Below are 17,794 nucleotides of genomic sequence, written 5' to 3'. Positions count from 1 at the left end.
GATCCATGTCATTCAGATGGTTTATGTTGAGATTAAATTTTAAGAAGAACTTTGATGCTATTGTATTTAAATATGTTTGCTTGCTTTCTGCTTGATCTCTCTGTTTTCCTTGGCTTTTACTTCATTCCAGTTACTTGAGTTATATGCCATTGCAATTTTTTTTATTGTATGTTTGACTATATCTTTTATTGCATACTTTTTTCAAGCAGTTGTTCTAAGTAGTAATAAGAACCAAACTTTACGGGACCTCTGACAGTGGAACCAGTATTTATCCCTAATGCACAAATGGACTTTGGCAGCCCATTCCCTATGGAGGGATGCTATTTCAGCCCAGATACATGGAGGAAGGCCTAGGCCCTGCTCCAAAAGATGTGACAGACTTTGATGATCCCCCATGGGAGGCCTCACTATCCTTGGGAAGTGAGTGGAGGGTGGGTTGGGGGTGGTAGGGGACATGGGAGAATGGAAGGGAGAGGGAATGGGGTGATTGATATGTAAGATGATTGTTTCTAAATAAAAAGAAAGGTAGGTACGTAGGAAGGAAGGAAGGAAGGAAAGCAGGCACTGCAGATGGAATGTGGCTGGCTTTCTTATGGCTGCATAGAAGCCTTTACTTTCTCCCATTACTGCTGTGCTATTCTGTAGTGATGACTGACATCCAATGTCCTCTTGCCAGAGCCTGGGATCAGCTCGGAAGATAAGGTTGGTTGAAAAGTTACCTAGGTCAAGTGGGTGTGACCTGTCTGTGAGGCTGTTCCCGGAACTGTATCAGGGAAGGGAACTGAGCATCATCTAAAGCAGGCAGGCAGCATGGACGCTTTCCTTTCTCTTGGCTGCTGTGTAATGTGACAGTTGCTTAAGTGTCCTGCCTTTGTTTCCCCACAGTAATGGTCCATAACCTTGAGCTGCGAGCTAGATAAGTTCTCCCTCCCCTAACATTGCTTTGGGTTTGGGGTGTTAGTCACAGCAACAGAAAGAAACTAGGACACATTGTATTATACTCACATGTTTTGAAAGTATAATTTGTCTGCAGGTGGCGTTTCCAGAGAGGATTGTCACATGTGATGGTAACAGGTGTGTGGGGGCACCCATCCTGAATCAGGGCAGCACCTTCCAAGGGTACATAGGAAAAGGGAAACTGGAGGCAAGAATAAAGGGACCAGCAGATGCCTTTCTTTCTCATTGTTCCTGTCACTGTGCCATCCACTGCCAGCAAACTCTGGCTTCTCTGTTCTTACAAAGCCAAAGCGTCTGCTTTTTTGGTTAGGAACCTGCTCTGCCTGTCTATCTTTCAGATTGCCATTGTTGGATTAAGTTTCCATGTGTCTGGCAACTCAAGGCCCTCCTCCTGGAGAAAAGCATGCCGAATACCACCCTCCACTGTGCTTGCCTGCCTATCTGTGCTTCCTCTTTTATTCCTAATACTCCCAGTTTCATTTTGCTATTATTTTTCTTCTGTCTGTTGAGCTTTTTCATGAGCAGAGTAGGTACATTAGCTAAGAATCCCCTCTGAAATGTGGTCTTACTGTAAGGTGTGGAGGCACCCAATATCATTGGCAATAAATAGACAGTAATGGCTGGGGTGTCTTTGTGATTCATTTGATCAATAACTCAAATATATGCAACTCATTCTTGGTGCTGGGCATTTTATTTCGAAGTATATGATGTCTACTTGGAGCATTGTCTCTGTTTAATTTCCATTTATTTTGTTCATATTATCTCTCCTCTCCCAACTTTTCTGAGCCCCTCTCCCTACCTATCTCCAACTTTATCTTCTTTCTAACTCAAAAACATGTCCCAAACCAGCACAAAACTAAAGCACATACAAAAAAGAAAGAAAAACAAACAAACAGACAAAAACAAATACAGAATCTATTTTGTGTTGTTTTGTGTTGGCCAATTACTCTTTTGCATGAGGTTGCATGAGGGTGAGGTTGACATACCCAATGTTGTTCCATTGAAGAAATGTGATTTTCACTTTCCAGCAGCTGTCAACTGCAAATAGCTTCTTGGTTGGAGATGGGACTTTATAGCCACCCCCACTTCTCCTTGCTGGGATTTTGTCTGGTTTGAATTTGTGCAGCTCTCGTGCATGCTGTCATAGTCTCTGTGAGTTCATAGGAGCATCGACCCTGTTGTATCTAGCAAACACTTTTTCCTTGGCATCACCCACCACTTGTGACTCACACAGTCCTTCAGCCCCTCTTCTGCACAGATCCCAGAGCCTTGAGGGCAAGAGTGTGACACAGACATCTCATTTGGGACTGAGTGCTCCTAGGTCTCTCTCTTCATGTCAGTCATAGAGCTCGATGTAAACTCCTACCTACTGCAAGAAGAAGATTTTCTGATGAGGTCCGAGCAAGGCACTGATAAAGAGGATATAGCAATATGGTGTTAGAAGCCATTTTATTGCTATGTTCATTTAGCAGAATAATTGTAATATGTTTTTCCCTAGGACCCATGGCCTATCTAGCCTCAGATTCTTGGCCTTATTAACAGTATCAGGTATGGATTGGGCCTTAAATCCAACAAAAACATACCTGGTTACTCCAATAACACCTTGTGCCACTGATGCACCAGTGTATTAGGTTATTATTGTAGCTTGCAGCATTCATAACTGGGTGAGACTGAGAATTATTTTTCTCCTCTAGTAGTATTATGATTCTTTCCAGCACTATGGGTGCTAGCCAGTAGGGTGAGACTTCCAATAGAGCACCAGCTTGATTTCCATACTCAGAGGTGGCTTAAGTATGTGATAATCAATAGGCTTTTACTGATATATCCCATGAAAAGAATTTAAAAAAAATGAAAGGATATTCTTTGACTACCTTCTCCTGAGAATACTTTTATTTCCATTTCAGCCCCCCGCCCGCCATAATTTATTTTGCTAATCACAGGATTCTGAGAGGAAAAGTTTGCTTTTGCACTTAAACATTGCCCTGCCACTTCCTGGTGACTCCAATTCTTTCGATGAAAAATTTATAGATACTTAAATACTAACACGACACTTTGTCCTGTTTTCACAGTTTCTTATGAAAGAACCAATCAGGAAAACTCTATTTCCCACTGCGGAGGGGACAGCAGGAAGGGTGTGAAAAGTCTCTGTAAAAGGTAAGCAGTGGACTGGCAAGACAGCCCAGCAGACAAGGGCAAGCCTTCCCCTAGAACCAGCAATCATCCAGATGCTTCATTGTCTTACCAAAATAAAGAGACGATCCAATCATCCAAAGTGTCCATGGGACCATGAGGGAGATAAAGCTTCCTCCAGAAAGCCCTTGTATTGTGTAAGCAGAGACAACCATGGGGAGTTCCAGAAACATCCAATGACTTCTTTCTGTATGTGCATACAGAAATTTAGCTTCCAGGCAGAGCTAGGACTTGTCATTTTCCTTCTGCCTCACTAAGGAACAGTGGTGCATGTGTGTGTGTGTGTGTGTGTGTGTGTGTGTGTACACATATGCTTATGTACACATGTATATGTGCATGTATATATTATGTACATATGTATTGTGTATGTGTGTGGATGCATGTAAGTGTATTGTGTATGTATGTGTTATACAGTGGTTTGCAGGTACTCCGGCTACATGGTTGCTAGACATATGGTCTGTGTCCACGGAGAGTACACACTGTGAACAGCATTTTTAATTCATGTGTACTGTTTTATTATCTAGTGAATTTTAAATTAACAAGGATCTTCTCCAGGGTTTCCTAAATTAAAAGATTCACATGATGTTTTAATTTATTTGGTTCCCAAAATGCACATTTAATTTTACTTTTTCCTATCTATTTCTTCCCTTCTTACCATTCTTAAATAAGAAAACTGTGCTTTTCTTATGGAATGGAAAAGGTTCTGGTCCCCTTCTGAAGGGAGGCTCATCATCACACACACACCCTTTTTGAGATATAGTGTTTACCTCTTCCCCTTCATCAGGCCATTTATTAATAGGGACAGTTCTTTGGGGGGTCTTTATTCCACCACATGACATTCCCAATGCCATAGGTGTGCACTCTAGAATAAACCTAATATGCCATTTAAGCCCCTGAGCTGTGAGTGTTCACTAAGACTGTGTGTGCAGGAGGAGATGGGGAGGCTGTGGCACCCTGAGAGGGTCAGGAAAAAACAACCACACATCTAGGGGTAGGAGAGGTAGCTCTGGGTACTCAGATGGTAAATGTCAATATTTCCCAAAATTCAAATTTAACATTCAGAACAAATCTAACTTCTGTCATCTTTATGGAGCCGTGACAAGTTCCTTATTTAGTCTTTTCTAATTTTTCAGCCCTCAAACAGCAGCTTTCGCTTCTCAGTCACCTGCCCCTGGTAACACACAGTGTCGAGTTTCGGCTCTGTCAGACAACGGCCTCTCGCCATCAACTGCATCTGGTGAAGTCGTGCCACAAAGAGATTTTGGCTGTGCGGCCCAGTAAATGGCTCTCTCTTATGTTGCCACATGCACAGATGACAACATGGTTTGAACGGGGGGCTCTCAGAAACCATCCGTGACACAGCTACTGCGAGCCAAAGGTTTTCTTGGAAAAGGTTGCGTACGAAGCACTACAAATCCCCTGCTCTGAATTGCACCCAAGTGCATGTACAGCGCACAAGAAACGGATTTGGCTCCCAGAACCTAACACCTCTGTCAGGCAAGCTCTTCTCACAGAGGTTAGGGCAGGATGCACGGCTTTGTGTGAGCACCAGATTGTTGTAGAAGAGAAGCAAACGTGCCAGTTAGGTTTTGATTTTCATGTTCTAAAAGTGTAACATGGAGGGCTAGGAGTAGTTGTGTCTGGAAAGGAAAAGACAGATGTCCACAGTGGAACCCACCCATACCCCTGTGGATTTCCCACTCTGTGGTATTTGTCCTGCCAATTCTACATTTTCTTAGCAGATAATATGGAGGAGGTATTAAAAGCTGGAATTAACTAGACTCGGCGTTGGGCCTCCTGTTTTACTAGCTATTCAGGGGCTACAGTTGTCTGTGAACTCACTTCCTCATCAATAAAATAGGAGGAAATCAGATGGGTGTGGTAGGGTACACCTGCAATCACAGTCCTCAGAAAACTGGGCAAGAGGGTTGGATCTCAAGTTCGAGGCCAACCTGGGTTATATAGGGAGTCATAATCTCAAAGAACTAAAATCAAACACAACAGGAGAAACCCAAGTTTGAGGTTATTACAATGATAATGAGAAAGCCCTTAATGGTTATTATGGCCGTTAGAAGTTAGTATTTCCTCTTGAGTCCATTGCTGTGTTTACACACAGGCACATGTGCAAGTGTAAGTCAGAAGACAATGTCCAGTGTCTTACCAATTGTTCTCCACCTTAGTCTTTGAGACCAGGGTCTCTTGCTGAGCCTTTATCTTGCCAGTCTGAGTCAGATGAGCCAGCCACCAAGTCCCTGAGATCTTTCTGTCACTGTCTCCTAAGCATTAGGATTATGGATGCATGCTGCCATGCCAGGCTGTGTGCATGCATGCATGCATGCATGGGTATCTGCATGTGTGTGTGTGTACTGCAATATAAAGTCAGGCCCATTGGCTGTCACAGCACTGTATTGAGTGATCTCTCTAATGCTCTCCACTTTACTTTTTGAGATATAGTCTCTCACTGGAGATGATTCTTCTAGGCTGGCTAACCAATGAGCTCCAGAGATTCCCATCTCCACTTGCCTAGCACTGACTTCAGGAGTATATTACTACACCCAAGCTTTTTACTGGGTGCTTCATGGGGGATTGAACTCAGGTCCACATGCTCACACGATAAGCGCTTTTCCAATGAAACCATCTCCCTGGCTCATGAGTCCATACTTAGAATAATCCTGAGCTTCTAGCAAGACGGCTCAGTTTTAAAGGTAACTTTACAAAATCTGACTGCTCAGATCGCATTCCTGGACCCATATGTTGGAAGAAGAAAAGCAATTCCCTGAAAGTTGTCCTCGACCCTACACACATGCTGGGGACATGCATGCACTTGTGTATGTCCCCACGCGCTCATAAACAAACAAATAAATAAAAATATAACTAAACCACAAAAATTTGAAAGCCATATGCTCTAAATATTTTATGGTAATAACGGCTAGTAAACATGATGAGCATTTATAACAGTAAACATTTATTGAATCCTTACAGTGTATCAAATGAACCCTTGTCATACTTGCTCTGGTGTGTGGTTATCATAGCAGAACAAGTCTCAAGCATAGGGACTGTGACTCAGCAAAGGCTAAGAGCATGTGTTTAGAGGAATTCATGCATTGAAATTTGTAAATAAAGACCCCCACACCCTCTGAAGGCAGAACACAACTCTCTCCGGGTCACTGGTATCCCTGTCCTGAGTGTCTAAATATATTTTGATCAGTAGTTCTTAACAGGAGATGGTTTTGCCAAGGCGGGGTGGGGTGGGGGTATTTGGCAATGTCCGGAGGCAATGTTTGTTGTTACAATGACTGGAGCCACTGGCATCTATGATCACAGGATTGAGGTGCCACTCAGCGTCCCTCCGGATTTGTGCACACAGCGATGAAAGCATGTGTCTGAGCAAAACAGTCACATCTCAAACTAAAGGTGGGAGAGGGAGCTGAATGAGGAGGACAAGGAAGAGAGGGAGGAGACGATGAGGTCTGAGCTCCAGTCACCTTGAAGGGTGACCCCAATGACCTGAGAACCCCCCCCCCAAAAAAAAGAAGACTGAAGTTTTCTCCATCTCCCAACAGCACCACCCGGAGACCAAACTTTTAACTCCTCAGTCTTTGAGGGACAATGGCAACCCGAACTGTAGCATCATTTATTCCTGGGAGATCACATGCCTTCCCTGCCCTCCCACAGGCTACTTTCCTGGAACAGCCTTCTGGTGTGGACCTGGCCAGACAAAAGGCCGATGAAATGCTGCTGCCATAGCTCAGTGCTCCCCTGCTCCAGAGACTACTTCATGTTCTATATTTTGAGTCTGAGATAGTCTCTAACCTTCTTTATATTTTACTTTTCCAAATAACTCATAATTCAAAGAGATCCTTGCTATTGCCAAGACAACAGTTTACTCTTCACAAACTGACAGCGGACCCCATGGCTGCAGACAAAACCCACACTATTCACTGAGCATGGAGAGGTCGACCTGGAGCCGACACAGAACCTTCATTCCCATGTTCTATTGTCCATGACATGGAAAGGTACCCTACAGGCTATCAAAAGAGAAAATTAAACACCAATTCAGCCACAGAAATCTTTGATCTACAATCTGCCCTGCCTACAAAATATACTAGTGGCACAAACCTTGTGGGATTAACCAGCTAATGTCTGATCTGATTTACGGACTACTCCATGGGGTGGACACTCATGCCTGTCACTGCTTGGGTGACCAAGAACCAGACTCTAGATATCCCAGATACCTAAGGTCTACTACTTGTCCGGAAAAAAAAAAGTAACAATAAAATGAATCCTCATGACATTCTACAACATTCATAGATTGGTGCCATATTCAACCATCATCAGAGAGGCTTCCTCTTGCAGGGGATGGAATCAAATACAGAGGCCCAGAGTCAGACATTACAGAGAGAGAGAGAGAGAGAGAGAGAGAGAGAGAGAGAGAGAGAGAGAGACCTTGGGACATACAGCTCTAAACAAGGTAGATGTCTCCATCAAATCCATCCCCCTAGGACTCAGGAAATACAGCTGAAGAGGAAGCAGAGTGTGGGGAAGACGGTGGATGGAGGACACCAGAGAACAAGGCCATCTAAAACAACTGATCAACTCTCATATGAACCCACAGAGATGGAAGCAGTAAGAACACGGCCTAAACGGGCCTGTACCAGGTCTTCTGTGCATACATTATAGCCTTCAGTTTAGTAATTCTATGGCGCTCCTGAGTGTGTGAGCGGGTGGGTCTCTGATTCTTGTGCCATCTCTTGGGGCTCTTCTATTTTTCTGTTTGTCCAATGCAATATGATGGTTTTTGATTTATCTTATTATATTTTATATTTCCTATGCTTTATTGTTATCTCCATGGGGCCTGTTCTTTTCTTGAGACAGAAAGGGAATGGATCCAGATGGGAGGGGAGATGGGGAGGAACTGGGAGGGGCAGAAGGAGGGGAAACTGTACTCATGTTATATTGTTTGACCAAAGAACCTATGTTTAATAAAAAGGGAAAACATCAAAAACGAGAGAGAGCCTTAATAATTGTTAGCACGGGACACAGAATACAAAAGTAAATTCAATAACAGAAAGAGTTTTTACCAAGGCAACATTTCTAAAGAAACTGTACTCTCTGCATTTGTATCTATCAGCCAGGCTACTATTTACTTTTTTCCCCACTAGGAATCACTAATCCAGCCAAAAGCAAAACAACAAACACAAAAACCAAACAAACAAAAAGACAAACCCAAACCTTTGATTTCTTTGCTAGGGGAGCAAAGGTGAAGGAAGGGATCTGGAGAGACCAGGGAAGTTATAAAGATGCTTGATCCACATTAAATTCTTAAGTAAAGAGGCTGGAGAGATTGTTCAGAGGTTAGAGCACTGGCTGCTCTTGCAGAGGACCTGGATTTGCTTCCCAGCACCCACATGATGGCTCATGCTCACTTGTCACTACAGTCCCAGGAGACCCTATGCCCTCTTCTGGTCTCCAAGGGCACCAAGAACACACATGGTGCACAAACAAAATACTCATGCACATACAGTAAAAAATATATTATAAAAATTAAGTAAAATATACAATTTTGTTTATTTAACAAATGGAAAAGTACAGGTACATGACAGGACATACTTACGGAAGAAATCAAGGTCGGTAGAAGGAGTCTAGAAGATAAAGACAAGAGCAGCAAAGCACACTGAATCCCACTCACCCATGCTACCCGCCTTTGTGTGCTCAGCACGCTTCTTTTACTACTGTACGTTTCAGGGCCAGAGCCTAAGAAATGGAGCCACTTGTTTTCAGGGATTCCAATAGGCCACCCTGATCTAGATAATTCCCTGTTAAGACATTCTTCTGGGTGACTCTAGGCAGTGTTGTGCAGTTAAAACTAGCCAGCATAATTTCTTTTATTTAGGATGGCAAAAATAAAAGCTTACTGTAAACATGTGGCTTTGTGACACTCCAGTAGACTCTTTCATCCTGTGTTTATGTTTGTAGTGTGTGTTGATATCATCATTCTCTGGTGCTTGATTTAATCTCATGTTTTGTTCATCATGGACCCTAAATAGAAAAATCCACTGCTAATGTTGCTAGCAAGAGGTCACCTAGAGTAATTGACCTGGAAATGAAATCTAAAGTGATTAAGGGCTATGAACATGGAAAATCAATGATGGTTATTGCTCTCCAGTCAAGCATGCCCCAGTTCACAGCTACAATCTTGAAAAATGTGAACAAAGGGATCGAAGCTACTTAAGAATCTGATTTGTGGATGGAAGCTGGGCATGGTACTCCCCCAGCATCCGGGAGATAGAAACAAGAGGACCAGAAGTTTAGTCATCCTTGGTGAGACAAGGAGGTCAGGGTCAACCTGGACTCTCCAAAACCCTATTTCCAAGAACTGAAAACTACCTAGATGAGTCTGTATAACATTTGGGAAAACCCTCCAATGGCTTGGATGGAAGACCAGGCAGAGCTACAACTCTCTCAGGAGAAAGACTACCAGGGCCAATCGCTAAGTTGAAACTGAACCCATCCACAGTGTTGAGGTTCCAGGTGCTGTGAGCTAGGCAAGGAGTGTTATGACAAGGAGTGTTATTTGTTACTAGGTGTTGGAATGAACAGTGAGTTTCCCAGGGTTGGCGACTCTGGGACACTCTGGGCAAGCTGATTGTGGAAGGGAACTACTTGTCAGAGCAAGATCTCCTGTGTGGACGATGCCTCTCTGTTCTGGAAATGTAGGCCTGAAAGCAGCTCCACCTCCATGGAGGTGGAGTTGGTGGCCTGCCTCTTCACGGCGTTAAGGCAAGGGCAGAGTCTTCCATGACTTCAGTGGTGTTATAAGGTGCAAATCAAGGCCCTTTGGGATCTAGCATGGTGGGGATACCAGACCCTTCCACTGTGTCAATGTGCACACTACTGGCCTGTAGGAGCAAAAAGATATCAAATGCAAGCCAATTCCTCTTCCAGGTGCCCCACCAAATCATTCAGCCAGAAAAGCAGGACCATTTGGAGAACACAGTTTTTGGTATTCTGCTTGTATAGGTGTGTGAACACAAGCTGACTCCGTGATGTCCCCTCAAGGGAGGAACTACTTTCCAACTCAGCAACTACTTTCCACCTACCTGTGAAGGTAGGACTCATAGCCCCATTTTACAGGTGAGCACACTGAGTCACAGAGGGTTTAAGTCATGGCCAATCAATGCCAGAACCCAGAGAGTCTAGCTACATACACTCATGATCACAGGGTCATTCCTTTGAATTTGCCAGCAAATCTAAATGCTAGCTTAGAAACTACCAGCGGCATGCTTGCACTTGCTTTTAGGGGGTTGAGAGTCACAACTTTCACTCATCCACACTGTGCTAGCTTGCTTGTCAGCGACCGCACACCTTAAATCTTTATAACTGAGATATTCACTTGAATCAGTCTCAGCTCCCACCAGCACTTTGGCCCCGAACGTCCAAGCAACATCATGCTAGGCTCGCGGCCATGCAAAGTCTGTTTTATACAAGAGCTACCTTTGTTTCTTCTCTTCCTATCCATCTGTAACCTTTGCCCAATCTTCATAGTGCTGCTTTGGGCTCAGTAAGTCCCTCCGATATGAAGCCTGGCTCATTTGCCAGGGCTTGTTTGCAAAGGCCAGTGCTGTTTTTAGTACAGTGCCCTGCTCAGAAACTCCCCAGAGATGAGGGGAGAGGCGTGGGCATGGAAATTGTTTTCCACACATCACCAGTCTGAGGCACAATCTGTAAGCACGCACTCACAATGCATCCAACGGTTACAGGTTTCTTCCCCTACTTCTGGAATATCGAAGCAGGGAAAAATATTCAGAACCTGAGCTGGGCTCCTGAAATCTCCGAAGCAGAGATTTCAGGCGAGCACTGGACGTGCAGAGCAGAGGCAGTGACCTTTGTGATTTGCAGTGTTTTCATTCTGCAGCTTGCACGGCAGGGACCCTGACATCAGAAGCTCTGATGGCCCGAGGCTGTGTTGGAGAGAAAAAGAAATAAAGCACAGCCTGCCCTACTTCCAGCTTGTGTAGTAATTCGTGTGCAGTGCCTGGGCCAGACAAGACTGTGTGGATGAGCGACCTCTAGTGGCTGCATTTAGGAAGTGCTTCCCTGCTTTGAAGGCTTTTGATGGGTTTTGAGTGTCCCATACTTGTTATATGTATCTGCTCTTCTTGGTAGGAGGATTTAGAGGAAATATAAACAGGCAAACTTAAGGAGCTTCCCCCCCCAACCTGAGGAAGTCAGAGAACATACAGCTCCGCTATTGAGTTGATTATATAGGAACTTCCGAAGGTGCAAAGTAGGTAACTCGGGAAGCTGAATTCAGAGGGACAAGGAACAATCGGAAGGTCATCATTGCATAGAATAGCCCAAAGCAGGCGGGAGAGGGAAAAATCCCTGGTGACTTCAAGTGAAAAGGATAAGGTTGTCTGAGGTATATTGGGTTGTGATGGGAGATGTCATTCCGTAGATACAGGCGGGAAAAACCTTACTCGTAACAAGGTTGCCTGTAAAATTTGGGAGCCAGGAATAGATCAGTACTTACAGGCTCTGTGGCGTGTGTGTGTGTGTGTGTGTGTGTGTGTGTGTGTGTGTGTGTGTGTGTGTTGTGTGTGTGTTCACACATGTGGGTAGTCCATGACATGCTTATGGAGGCCAGAAGACAAATTACAGGAGTTGCTTCTCCTCATCCAGCACTAAGTCTGGGGAATTACACTCAAGTCACCAGGGTTGATGACAAATGACTTTACCACCAGAGCCACCTCTCTCTTCCCCTTGGGCTCTTTGTGAAGCATCTTCCTTGCAAAACTGTCTTACCTCCCAGCTTGGGCAACTCCTTTGTCCCAAAAGTATGTGTGGCACATTATGTTCCAATGACAATGTCAGGTCTTAAGCTCCACCCCACCAGGGCTGAATAGTTAACACAGATGCATGAGGCGGACCACAAAGAGGATTCAAGTATTTCAAGGATACTAATTTTAATTTTCAGCTCTTAATGACACTGGCCAGCCTAGAGCAATGAGCACAAATGGGAGAAGTAGAGGTGATGGAAAAAAAAAAAATGATTTAAAACTTCATGGGGTTGGGGGCGTGTCCCTGCAGGCTTCACAGCCCAATGAGACAAGAATGACACTTGATTCAGTTTGACTTGGTAGCCATTACTGGTTTAAATCTCAAGAATTGGATATCACATGGTTTATGTTAGCCATATTTAGCACAGCACAATTTTGAGAAAAAAAATTCTGGTAACAATGAACTCAGTCCCAACTGAACAACAAATTTAGACATGTTTGCATTGAGATTCTTTACAAAGTACATCTGGTTTCTTTCATAAATATGGGTGCTGTTGCTCACAGATATTACCCAGGATTTGAAGTCTAGGGAGAGTGGCTGAGGTAAACATGATGCCCGTGAGTGTCAGGATCGTTGGCCTGGCCCTATGATAGCATAGAAGTCACTTAGGCTGTTATGGAGTGCCGTGACATCACTCATAACGATGGGTTTCCATGGCTTAGAATGACTGAGATTTGGGGATAAGCAAATGGTAAATCATGGGTATTATTGGGGGAACCTGGCTCAACAGATAGCAAAGGGTCTCCAGCATTCTGGGAGAGCAGCTAAGCATCTTCTTCCTCCAAAGAGATAGGCTATGTGTTTCACTTTTCCTGGCTTCTCCAGTGCTTATCTATATGCACAAGGGCTTTTCACCTTCTACAGAAATGCCTATCCAGCAGGCAGTGGCAGCTCAGTTCTGGGCAACTGTTATGTTCCAGAGCACAGCTCTGAGCTGTGAAATAGCATAGTGCATAAAGGCGCTTGTTGTCGGGCTGATGATCTGATTTTGACTCCCGGAACCTACTTGGTGAAAAGAGAGAACCAAGTCCTGAAAGTTGTCTTTTGTCCTCCAAAGGAACACTATGGCACATGTGCACCCACATACCAACAACACACATGCTCACACATGCATGCACATGCAAAGGTAACTTTTATAAAAAAGCACAGATATTATGCCAAATGTCCCAAGTACTTAACCGAAGTCTGTTCTCATGTGGAATGTCTCCACATCAAATGAATGTTCAAACAAAATGTTGCATGGCTCCAGTGAAATATTTTACCTGGAGTCCTCACTCTAGGAACTGAGATCTAGTTTAAGAAAGTTTAATCCGAGGGAGAAAAAAAAATAAGACTTTAACATGTTTGAATTAAGAAGCATGACAAATCTTGTGGTTTGAAGCTATTCCTTGGCTTTGGTGTTTGTATTTCTTCTACATATTTATTTTTAGTATTTATTTTAAGTGTATGGGTGTTTTGTCTGAATGCTTGTCTGCACACCAGATCTATACATGGTGTCCATGAAGGTCAGAGGAGGGCATCAGATCCCCTGGAACTGGAGTTACAGACAGTTGTGGCCTGCCAGGCATGTGATGGGAATCAAGCAGGGTCCTCTGGAAGAGTAGCCAGTGCTTCTAACTGCTGAGCCTCCCTGTTGTGGGAGATTCTTTCTTCTGCCAGGTCCTGTGGACCTTGAGCCCCAAATAAACACACAGGGACGCTATATTAAGTAAAACTCCATTGGCTGATGGCTAGAGCTTCTTATCGGCTAGCTCTGTCTTAATTATTAACCCATTTCTCTAAATCCATGGATTTCCACATGGTCTTAACTTACTGGAGAAGGGTGTGGACCTTCTACTCCTTTATTGTCTACATGGCAATTATTCTGGTGGGCTTTTTCTATCTCCCTTTCCCAGAATTCTCCTTGTCTCCTAGTCCCTGCTATCTTCCTACCACATTGGCTGAACAGTGTTTTATTCATTAACCAATAAGAGAAACATATATACAGAAGGACACCACCCTTCCAGCCCTGGTACCTATATTTCGTTTTTTAATGGGTCATGAGAGTGTGTTGCATAATGGGTACTCTAGGAAAAGCCCAGGGCCCTTTGCTCCTGCTCTATTGTTCCTCTTTAATAAGTTAAGGGTTGTTTTCTCATCAGTGAAATTTGTGATCTAAAGAAAGTCAGTTTGGCCCAAATGTTCTAATTCCTAACCTAGCACCCAAATCTAGAACTCTATGATTTTTGCTCCCCTGTGAGAGAGGATTCATGGTCACAGATCCTCCCTCCACTCTGATTGAGTTTCATCTGTGCCTGTGATTCTCCAAGGCAACTGCAGCAGCACCAGCTTCAAGCTAAGCCACACAGCAGAATGAACTGGAAAGTGTTGCATCTCATTCTGATGATCCTAGGGTTAGCAGTTTCTAAGGAGGAGGACTGAGGACTGCTGGTATAGACAGAAACAAGGTATCTGCCCAGCCTCAGACTTGTGAGACTTCTACAGCAGTAAGCTAAGTCAGAAAGGAACCAAGATGCCCAGCACCATGTGTGTGTGTGTGTGTGTGTGTGTGTGTGTGTGTGTGTGTGTGTGTGTAGATATTATTGGACATCTTTCCTCATTTCCAACCAAGCAAAGAAAGTCAATAAAATCTGAACATTCAGAAGCCAGGACTACATGCAAAGGCTATGTTTCCCAATACATCCAATGCTGTCATCAACCCTTGTTAGCCTAGCTGGAGATCCAATCGATGTTCCTTGTAATAATCAGGCACCATGGGCTAATGGGACATGCTGATTCCTGCTACACAGTAACACTTGGTCACTTACTGTTTGGGTAAGTGAGTTACCCCTTTGGAGCCTCAATCACTCGTGGGTATGAGGTGGCTGATCACCAGTGCCCACATTTCAGGCTGTAATTCAATGGGGCCATGTAGTAAAGTTGCTAGTGCAAAATTGGGGCTCCCTAACAAGTGCTAGCATGGGTTGGCAAATATTCCTTATGAAGGATTATAATGGTTGCCATGGTTTCTGTTTGCTGGCTTATTTCAAGATAGCTTGGATTTACAGGTTGGGGGTGTGTCAAGGATTGGAGTTCATAAGCCATCTCCAGCTAGGATTCTAGGCTATAGATGCTCAATCTCTCACATAGAACTCAATACAAAATACTCATGTGTTATCTACACGATAATGTGTGCTCTCTCTCTCTCTCTCTCTCTCTCTCTCTCTCTCTCTCTCTGTGTGTGTGTGTGTGTGTGTGTGAGAGAGAGAGAGAGAGAGAGAGAGACCTAATGGGCATTTTTGTCTTAATCTTTGCAGTACATTGAAGGAAGAGATATACAGACTTAAAGTAATAGAAGGCTACTTTTCTAGATCATATTTTAATGACAGTGAGATGGAGCTATTACTTTAGGTACTGGTAAGTGGGGGACAGCGTGCAGGCCCCCTTTTTTCCATTTGGAGCAAGCTTTCAAACAGGACTTGTTGTGGGTCTGAGTTGATGATTTAATGAGTGAAGTCCTTGCCATGAAATCCTGAGGGCCAGAATTTAGACCCCCGGAGCTCACAAAAATCCACGGGCTTATCAGCTGCTCTGGAACCCCAGTGCTTAGGGAAACAGTGGAGACAGTGGCTTTCCTAGGCAAGCTGCCTCCTTAGACCAGCTGAGTCAGTGAACTCTGGTTTGGGTGAGAGACATTGCCTCAATATACAAGGTGGAAAGCAATTGAGGAAGACACATAACATCAACTTCTGACCTCCCCACACATGCCCACATATGTGTACCTACACATGCACAAACATACACAATGCCAATAAAATAAAGTGAAAATGATACTGGATATATAATGATGTATACCAGGCCTGGTGTGAATGAAAGTGTCAAAACCCCTCGTTAAATAATTATTAATAATTTCAGGACACCAACTACTAAGCCAAATGTGGAGTCCTTCTGAGACCTTACATTCAGGAAACTCACCCCAGTCCCAGAACAGTCCTAGAGTGTGAGTCTACAGCCGCACTCCAAGTAACGCTTTGTCCAGCCAAGCTTTCTGTGTCAGTGGTACCTCTGGAAGTGTCATTCTGGAAGCCCCCGAAGTACCTGTGACCACTAAGCACTTGAGGTATGGATATTGTGACTAAAACTAAACTTTTGCCGACTTGCAGTTACATTTTAGTGTCCCGTGTATCTTGTGAAGTTCACGTCGCCTGGCACAAGTTGGGTGTCAACTTTGCCCCGCAGGTTCCTCCTCTACATTTGCAACCTGTCAACTTCTAAACTGACGGAGAGCTTCGCTTCAGACCCAACAGATAGCAGACCAGATCTTTTTTGTGCTTCAATTGAGCTATTTAACTGTTTCTTCCATCTGACAGGCAATGCTGTTGTGATTTTTCTTTTTCATGGAAAAGAAATGGCCTGATCTGGGAAATAATTTTCTGCATCAAGAAATTCTTCTTAATTGACTTTAGATAATATTGGCAATTCATAATTTAAACGTTTCTTGTCTACTTTCATAGGAAATGATTGACAGACTTTAAGTGCTGTCTGTCTTGTCACCCAGAGTGACTGACACTCTTGCAACAGATGCACTTCCTTACAGATTGGAATATGGCTTGCTCTCCCTAATGTGTAGGCTTTCAGGTGTCTGGTTTCTCCTCAGGCATTTAGCCCTCTGTGTACAGACAGGATTTAGGTCACTGGGATGAGCCTCAACTAGAAAAGAAGACTTACAGCTGAACCACCAGGCTGCTGTGACGAGACACTTGGATTCTGATGACTTTTGTTTTCCTTGTTCTGGATTTGGGCCGAGAGACATATTCACATATGTCTCCAGGGGTATTTTTCTGATTTCCAAATTCTGTTCAAGAATTTACGTTTTGTTTTGGAAACAGGATTAGTAGGGCATTTGGTGAGCGAGAGAGAAAGAGAATGGGAAAAATTAGACAAGGAGAGAGAAACAGAGGTGGGAACAGGATGGGAGATGAAGGACCGAAAGCAGAAGGGAATGGAAAGAGGACAAAATGAAATGGTAGAGAGGACGAGGGAAGGAGAGAGGAAAGGGGGGATTTATTAAAGTTCTGGACCCTGAGTTCAGTGAGGAAAACTAAGAAGAAGCTACCAGAGGGTCAGGAGATGGGGATTATGAAGTGGGACTCAGTTAACACATACAGCCCTGAATCTCAACCCCATCCTCTGAAGACTTACAGGTACCAGGGAGAATGATCTTCGGTTCCTACCACAGTTTTTCCCTCTGGATCTGGAGTTAGTTCATCAAAGCACAGTGCCCAGAAAGGATTACACATTCTCCAAATGGGCCACTGGTTGACCATTCCAAGCTACACTGGAAACATGGGAATCTCTGTGACGATAGTAGAGCAGAGGGGACAGTGAGCTGAAGGTAGGGCCAGACATAGCATGAGCTCAACTGGTCAGACATTTTGGAGAATACAAATGTTGCTACATCTTTATCCCCTGCAAATAAATCCCAGATAGATGAAACATTTATGTGATAAGAGCAAACAAAAACCTCAGACTGTCAAAGTATTGGGAAATGAGTAGAATTTTCAGGGTCAGGAGTGCAAAGTGCACTTAACTTGACCAAGCACTGCTAGGCAATTCTCCTGGATGGCTGCACCTCCCTTTGCCGGTGCAAGAGGGGTTCCGTGTCTACAGATCTGTAGCAGCACTTGGCATTGTCTGATTCCTGGTCTCTACCATTCCAAAGAGACATGCAGTGTTAGTTCACTGCTTTAAAATGCATTCCTCTGATTAATGAAGGGGTTTGAAGATCTCTTCACACACTTGCTAGTTTGGGACAGTTAAAGTCTCA

This window comes from Phodopus roborovskii, unplaced genomic scaffold (assembly GCF_943737965.1).
Source record: "Phodopus roborovskii unplaced genomic scaffold, PHOROB, whole genome shotgun sequence".
Classification (NCBI taxonomy): domain Eukaryota; kingdom Metazoa; phylum Chordata; class Mammalia; order Rodentia; family Cricetidae; genus Phodopus; species Phodopus roborovskii.
Note: the sequence above shows the minus strand (reverse complement) of the source record.